The sequence below is a fragment of the Lolium perenne genome, chromosome 5 (genome assembly GCF_019359855.2).
Source record: "Lolium perenne isolate Kyuss_39 chromosome 5, Kyuss_2.0, whole genome shotgun sequence".
Classification (NCBI taxonomy): domain Eukaryota; kingdom Viridiplantae; phylum Streptophyta; class Magnoliopsida; order Poales; family Poaceae; genus Lolium; species Lolium perenne.
Window position 1 is genome coordinate 36643629 of NC_067248.2, and position 8240 is coordinate 36651868.

The 8240-nt window shown below is 45.2% G+C and overlaps 1 long non-coding RNA gene across 1 annotated transcript; it reads left to right on the forward strand.

The window, feature by feature from the left end:
• Positions 1 to 861: 861 nt before the first annotated feature.
• LOC127320844 (uncharacterized) lies at positions 862 to 6092 on the forward strand. The gene is made up of 3 exons (XR_011744731.1): positions 862 to 1354; positions 2223 to 2434; positions 4616 to 6092. It is a non-coding gene; the product is annotated as an uncharacterized lncRNA (long non-coding RNA).
• Positions 6093 to 8240: the final 2148 nt, after the last annotated feature.

Genomic DNA, 8240 nt, shown 5'->3' on the forward strand with positions numbered 1-8240 from the left:
AACGGAGGATCAAATAAAAGCAATTCAAGAGGAAATAGCGGGATTCTTTATTACCGAGGCCCTTACCCCAGGTGGAGAGCACTATCGGCAGATCGTGACGACGGAGGATATTCGTCGAGGAGCTGTTGTATTGTAAATATGCATGCATTACGTGTACTGTTGACGATTCTATGTGTACTGTTGACGATGTCTATATATATTCATGACGATATTTTGTGGTTTCTTGAATGATATATATGCATTGCTGAAACTCTGCCGCGGCAGAGAAACGCCCTGTGCCGCGGCAGAGAAACGCCCTGTACAGCCTAAACCTGTGCCGGGGCAGAGAAATAGCAATTCTCTGCCGCGGCAGAGAAACCTAGGCCCGGTTCGTACCACGAACCGGGACCAAAGGCCTTCCACCGCGAGCTCCCTGGCCGCACCACGTGTCGAGGCCTTTAGGCCCGATTAAACTTTGAAACGGGACTAAAGGGCCTAATTGGTCCCGGTTTGGGAACCGGGACCGAAGGCCCAAATGGACCGGGCCTATTGCCCCGTTTTCCACTAGTGGATGTTACAACATGAAATAAGCATCTTGATACAAAGTCAAAGTTTATGCCTTTTGAGCAATAGATAAAATATCCCCATGAAGTATTCCATGAATTTTAACATATACAGACCATCAACTTTTTGATGACACAAAATTTATATTCCTAAAAAAACAATTATTTTTTATATATTTACACAACTTGATTATCAATCATAAATAGGACACCTCTCCTATTTATAACATGCAAAAGGATTTCCCACCTGAGAGAAATAACCGAAAACCCATGTAAAAAAAATCAAAACCGAGGTCCTTCCCCGTCCTCGACACCTCTCCTTCTTCTGACAGCTCACTCTCAGCCTCTGCCTTACTCATCAGGCCGGCGGCCTCTCTTTATGTGACTCCCCATGGCCGGCCACCGGACGCCCGCTCCCCTGCCTCCCTGCCACTGGCCTCGACGTCCGCCTCCTCCATCCTCCAGGCAACTGGAGACCAGGGGAACTCCTGGGAGGCGAGGTGACCCAGCGGGAGGCGCCAAGGGAGGTAGAGGGCGGACCTTTTCTCCACCGGATCCGAGGCCGCGGCCACGGCAACCGGCCTTCGGTGGCTCTGCGTCGGCCTCCTCTCCGCCATCGACGCCGTCCTCCCCGCCGCCAATGAGCTCCCTCCATCAATGTCGATGACCACGTCGGCGTCCCGCTGGCCGGGCTCACTACAGACGGACGGCCCTCTCCGGCTTCCTCCCCTCCGAGTGCATCACCCACGGATTCTTCTATGACGCGGCGCTTCCTTCTCCATGCTCACAATCCGCCTCGCCGACAAGCACTGGTCCGTCTCGTCTCTCTCCGTCCATGCGTGACCCCCCTTTTGGTATACTGCAGTCAAACTTAACTGCTTCACCTTGTAAAAATACACATGCGTGTGAAGCAATTTTTTTTCTAGATGAGGCTGTAGAGTTTGGATTGTAATCATCTTTCTAGACTATACAAGGATGTAAATTAAGCAAGAAATGTTCGCATCCATTTTCCCTTTTATCTTTAGCGACAGTAAAAGAAACACAAATCGGTATGAAGTTCAAATTAAAGAAAAATAGATGGACTGCTACGTCAGGTATATTAGTATATATAGCTAGATGGATAGGAAAGAGCAACTGAAAGTAGGATTGGTTGGATAAAATTTCACCCCCTGAATCATATACAGCACCCTTACCAGTAGTTCGGCATCCTAGTGGGAATATACCTCTTTGACATATGGTAACATAATAGTTAAACAATATGTATATACAATAGACTGTAGCATGGGCGTTAGCTGAACCTTCTCACGATATCAACACGCCCAAGTCTCATCGGTTATCTGATGGTAAAACATAGCCCAAAAGATAAATATGTAGCTATATTAGAGGCGTCAGAAGATAGGAAAGCAACGTGAATAATTGAGTATGTCTTTCTGTTAGCTGTGAACTTAGTTGTGAACTGTGTGTTGCCTTAATTGGTATACAGGAATCAATGGACACCGCGCACAGTTTAACTTTGATCTTTTGTGCCCCAGGATGTATTCATAATTATAATATTTTTAGATCAGTTGACCTGGCCTTCTCATTCCCTTAATGTTTTCTTTTCTACAATGTTTTTTATACATGTTTATAATAATTTGATAGGGTTGAACTTTAACAAGCCGATGGTCTTATTTTTAGCAGATATGAAACCTCTGTTTCTGGATGGGCGAGTTGTATTCACAAACCAAGCAGAGCCTGTAATGCCACAGAAGGATCCAAGACCTGATATGGCTATCATTGTACGCAAAGGTTATGTTCTGGTATAGGAAATTCGTGAAAAGCAGATCCAACGTTTCTGGGCGCTTGTTGGATAGTCTTGGAAATATATTTGGTATTGAGAAAGCGTCAGCAAGGTAAACTATTGCCATATTTTCTGTATATCTCGAAAGGTGTTATCACTTCTACCACATGTTATTTTACTGCTGTATGTTCCTAGTTTTCTGGCCATTCATTACATGACATTAGTGTCATCTGCACTGCGGAGATACAAATTTGCTTTTGAATTTGCATAACTACAAGCGAAATTAGTTGAAAATGGAGCAGTTTCCACTACAAGGAAAAGCCTTATTGCCGGCGCACCAAAAACGGCTATTGCCGGCGCACTAGAGCCCGCCGGTGGGAACAGGCCGGTGGTAATGAGTTACCGCCGGCGCACCAGCAGGTGCGCCAGCAGTAAGATGAATTATCCCCGGCGAACCAGGCCTGGTGGGTGCGCCAGCAGTAAGATGAATTATCCCCGGCGAACCAGGCCTGGTGCGCCGGCGGTATGTTTTTTCGAAATTCAAAAAAAAAGCCAGATCTAGATCTAGATCTAGATCTGGATCTAGCTCGGGTTCATCTAGCTCGGGTTCATCTAGCTCGGGTCCTTAAAAACAGTGGCCGTGCGTTGCCTTGTCGTCGTTGCCGCACCGGTGTAGGAGGAGGAGAATGAGGCCGGAGGTGGTGGTTTAGGAGGAGGAGGAGGAGGAGGAGGAGGAGGAGGCCGGAGGTGGTGGTGGTTTAGGAAGAGGAGGAGGAGGAGGAGAAGATGGCCGGAGGTGAAGGTGGTGGAAGAGGAGAAGGAGAAGGCGGAGATGGAGGTAGAGTCCCGAGGTGGAGGAGGTTACCGGAGGAGGAGGAGGTCACCGGAGTAGGAGGAGGTCACCGGAGTATTAGTCGTCTTCGGAGGCCGTCGGCGTGAGTATTGCAAGGAGAAGAGTAGGAGGGAAAGCGAATAAGGGGGAGAAGTGAGGAAAGGAGAAGAGGGATGAGGGCCGGCTTGACTATATAGTGTGGGTTACCGCCGGCGCACCAAGTAGGGTGGTGCGCCGGGGGTATTTTTTTAATTTTTTTCACCCAAATCTTAAATCTCAAAAAAGTCCTGTTTCTGTTTTCCAAATGACGAATCCATTTTTTTCTCCAAACGGCCGTAGGCAGTTGAATTCGAATAGGAAATTTCGAGTAGATCGATTTTGATATAAAAAAGTTTTCCATCGGAGGTCGTATGCAACCAGAAATCCCGTTTTACCGAAACATGACGCCATTTTGCATAATACATCGAAATTCAAATTTTCAAGTTTTCACTAATACTAGATCACATATTACATGGGCATTTCAAAGGATTTTATTTTTTGAATTTTCTATTATTTTCTATTATTTTTTCGAAAACTGAAAAGGCGATTCCGGGGGGGGGTGGGGGGGGGGACTGAAAAATCTAGGAAACTTACCCCCGGCGCACCTCTATGGTGGTGCGCTGGTGGTAAATTTTCTACCACCGGCGCACCACCATAGAGGTGTGCCGGGGGTAAGGTGCCCAGAATTTTGGGTTCCGGCCAGATCTCTTCGAATTTTATCCCCGGCGAACTAATTTTTTCTGTGCGCCGGCAGTATAGGTCCATCGCCGGCGCGGCGGAAAAGGGGTGCGCCGGCAACACTTTCCACCGGCGCACGTGCAAGGTGGTGCGCCGGCACATATTTTCTCCACCTATAGGCTTTTTCCTAGTAGTGTTCAGAAAAAAGAGAGAGTAGGCATCAAACAAATTAAGAACATCGATAATAGCGAGGCCAATGAGACAAAGAACATGCTTCCATAAACCAGATTGTATTTGGGTGACTCCAGATTGTGTAATGGACTGCGTAGGACACATGTTTTCATCATTGACAGTGCCCGTTGACTGTTTTTTGAGTTCCCTTAATTGCCGTCGGCGCTTTAAGATCTCGTCTTTATTTTGTGCATACCTTTCTCTGTCCCTCCACCTCTTGACCTCTTTAGGATCTGCATATCGAGCAGACTTTAGTATACCATCATAATTTTCTGCTCACCGTTGCACTTCTTTTTTACCTACCCTCGTTGGTTATATCCTGAAATGGAGTGCGGTTGGATGATGACATATGGATATCTGATTGCATTATCCTGCAATTGTAGTAAAGCATTAGGATAAAAAAAGTATGTACATATGTTGCAAAACCCTTCGTAAACCACATTAGGATGTTAGAAAGTTTGTTGCATTAATACATTTTGGATAAAAGAGTAATAAATCTGAACGTGCTATCAGGCTTGCAACAACTAATGGAAGGTTCGAGTCAAAAAAGTTAGTAGAAAGGGTGAAAAACTCTCGTCGGGATTGTTGAGAATGGGTATCTGTTCTGTGTCCTCACCTGGTCAATAAAGAGGGCCAAGCATGTAGTACAAATACAGCCCCAGGTCAGCACATGTTTGTTATTCTTACCCTTATGGCCATGTGGTTCATATTTTCTGGTAATTTTTGCATGGTAACCGTGCACCTCCATATGCTCTCTGCCTACGTTTCGTCTTTATTTGCACTCTCACATTTTTTTAACTACTGCTTACATGAATGGCTTTGGGCGTGGTACACACTTCTGTACCATGATGTCCAATTTTCATCTAAAACAGCGTTGGATATAATACCACGTTACCTTATCATCTAAAAAAGCATCCATCTTTTGTATTTCATTTTTTTATTATGTATCATTTCATTTAAGAATTAAGATTGAGGCTACCTTTTTGTAACATGGAGAGCATGATATGCTGAGAAGTTATTTTTTCTTTTACTTATCTTGGAACCTGACATAATGTGTCTTTGCCATTCAAGTTTGAAATATTAATTTGAATGTGCATACCCATGCATTGCAGGGTAGAAAATAAGGAAGATTCCACGTAGCTTCTTATAGAATTCCCTTTCATAGTTTCTAACTCTTCTGATTATTTTACCTGCAGTGTTAAGAGAGCATTCAGTTGTGAAACCTGTTCTCCTGTTTCTAGATGGCATTCATGCTTAACAGGGAGTCTCCTCCTACCTCCCCTGCTGCCGTGAGATGCAGGTATACAAAGCTAGGAAATTTATTGAAGAAGAATGAAGTTGTAGATGCATACATTGAGGGAGATTTCAAGTTGCCCGACCTAAAGGAATAGAAGGTGCGTGCGGCAGAATGTCTCCACGGCGTAGAGTGCGGGTGTTGTCGCCTGGAAGTGTTCCGACGGCGATAAGCGTGTGGGAGTGTCTCCGGCGGCGATTGGCGAGCGGGAATGTTGTCACGCTGGAGTGCTTCGGCGGCGATCGTGGTGGCTGGCGAGCGGGAGTGCTGCGGTGGCGGTCAGGAGCGCTGGCGAGCGGGAGCGATGCGGCGGCAATCGTGGTTGCTGGCGAGCGGGAGTGATGCGGCGGCAATCGTGGTTGCTGGCGAGCGGGAGTGCTGCGGCGGCGAGCGGGAGTCCTGCGGCGGCGATCGTGGCTGGCGAGCGGGAGCAGTGCGTGGTAGCGATTGGGATGGTCTTGGACGGTTGGCGTGCGTGGGTTTAATTTACATGGTGTGGGTGGGTTTAATTTTTTATTTTTTACATGGCGTGCGTGGATTGGGAGTTAGTGGGTGGGTTGTACCGTTTGAAAAACAAAGCCATGCGTGAGGATGGGTGTTCCGCTCCATCAAACATAGAAACGATGTGGTGCGTTGGATAAACTGATTGAACGTTCCTGATTGTCTGGATCAGCCCCTCTGGGGCTTTTATTAGTAGTAGAGATGTTTTTATACATGTTTATAATAATTTGATAGGGTTGAACTTTAACAAGCCGATGGTCTTATTTTTAGCAGATATGAAACCTTTGTTTCTGGATGGGCGAGTTGTATTCACAAACCAAGCAGAGCCTGTAATGCCACAGAAGGATCCAAGACCTGATATGGCTATCATTGTACGCAAAGGTTATGTTCTGGTATAGGAAATTCGTGAAAAGCAGATCCAACATTTCTGGGCGCTTGTTGGATAGTCTTGGAAATATATTTGGTATTGAGAAAGCGTCAGCAAGGTAAACTATTGCCATATTTTCTGTATATCTCGAAAGGTGTTATCACTTCTACACCACATGTTATTTTACTGCTGTATGCTCCTAGTTTTCTGGCCATTCATTACATGACATTAGTGTGATCTGCACTGCGGAGATACAAATTTGCTTTTGAATTTGCATAACTACAAGCGAAATTAGTTGAAAATGGAGCGGTTTCAGAAAAAAGAGAGAGTAGGCATCAAACAAATTAAGAACATCGATAATAGCCAGGCCAATGAGACAAAGAACATGCTTCCATAAAACAGATTGTATTTGGGTGACTCCAGATTGTGTAATGGACTGCGTAGGACACATGTTTTCATCATTGACAGTGCCCGTTGACTGTTTTTTAAGTTCCCTTAATTGCTGTCGGCGCTTTAAGATCTCGTCTTTATTTTGTGCATACCTTTCTCTGTCCCTCCGCCTCTTGACCTCTTTAGGATCTGCATATCGAGCAGACTTTAGTATACCACACTGGTGGAAAAAGGGTCTTTGGTCGCGGTTCGCAACTGCCATTAGTCGAGGTTGCGCAACCGCGACCAAATAAGCGCGACTAAAGGCCCCCCCCTTTAGTCGCGGTTGCTTAAGAACCGCGACTAAAGGCCCGTCCACTTGGGCGCCAGGCGACCGTTGGGGCGGAGGACCTTTAGTCGCGGTTCTTCTGGCCAACCACGACTAAAGGCCGCCGCAGGTTTAGGGTTTTAGGCCCCCCCTAAACCTGCCCCCCCCCTAAACCTGTTTTCTGTTTAATTTGTATTGTTTTATTTCTTTTGTGCTTTATTGTAATTTTGAAGGGGTTTCACATATTCTACGGTACTACATACATGCATATGAATGTACAATTTCAAACAAATTTGAAATTAGAACCAAAAAGAATTCAAGAGGAATATACAATATATATTCAATATCATCGGATGACCATATACAAGTTTGAACAAGTTTCCATACATAATTTAATGCATGTATAGTTCTACCTCCTCGTAATGGTGTTCTCCTTTAGGATGGAGGACTTCCCTCGTGAACCATCCAGCTAGTTCCTCTTGAAGTGGTCGGAAGCGAGCTTCTGGACTAAGCATCATTGATGTCTACGGGAGCTTCTATTCTTGTAGACAGTGTTGGGCCTCCAAGAGCAGAGGTTTGTAGAATAGCAGCAAGTTTCCCTTAAGTGGATCACCCAAGGTTTATCGAACTCAGGGAGGAAGAGGTCAAAGATATCCCTCTCAAGCAACCCTGCAACCACAAAGCAAGAAGTCTCTTGTGTCCCCAACACACCTAATAGGTGCACTAGTTCGGCGAAGAGATAGTGAAATACATGTGGTATGAATATATATGAGCAGCAGCAACGGCACCAGAAAAGTGCTTTGCTGTCCAGGACTGGCGTGTGATTGATGGTGGTAATATTGCAGGCAGTACAAATACAGTAGAACAGTAAACAAGCAGCGATAGCAGTATTTAGGAACAAGGCCTAGGGATCATACTTTCACTAGTGGACACTCTCAACATTGATCACATAACAGAATAAATAGATAGATGCTAGACTCTACACCCTCTTGTTGGATGATGAACACCACTAACTGTGTAGGATTACACGAACCCTCAATGCCGGAGTTAACAAGCTCCACAATATTCGATATTCATGTTTAAGTAACCTTAGAGTGCATGACAGATCAACATAACCAAATAGATCACATCAATACCATCATAGTAATAGTTAACTTCACAATCTACAAGAGATCACGATCATAAACTACGCCAAGTACTACATGATGCACACACTGCCACCTTTACACCATGCAGGAGGAATAGAGTACTTTAATAACATCACTAGAGTAGCACATAG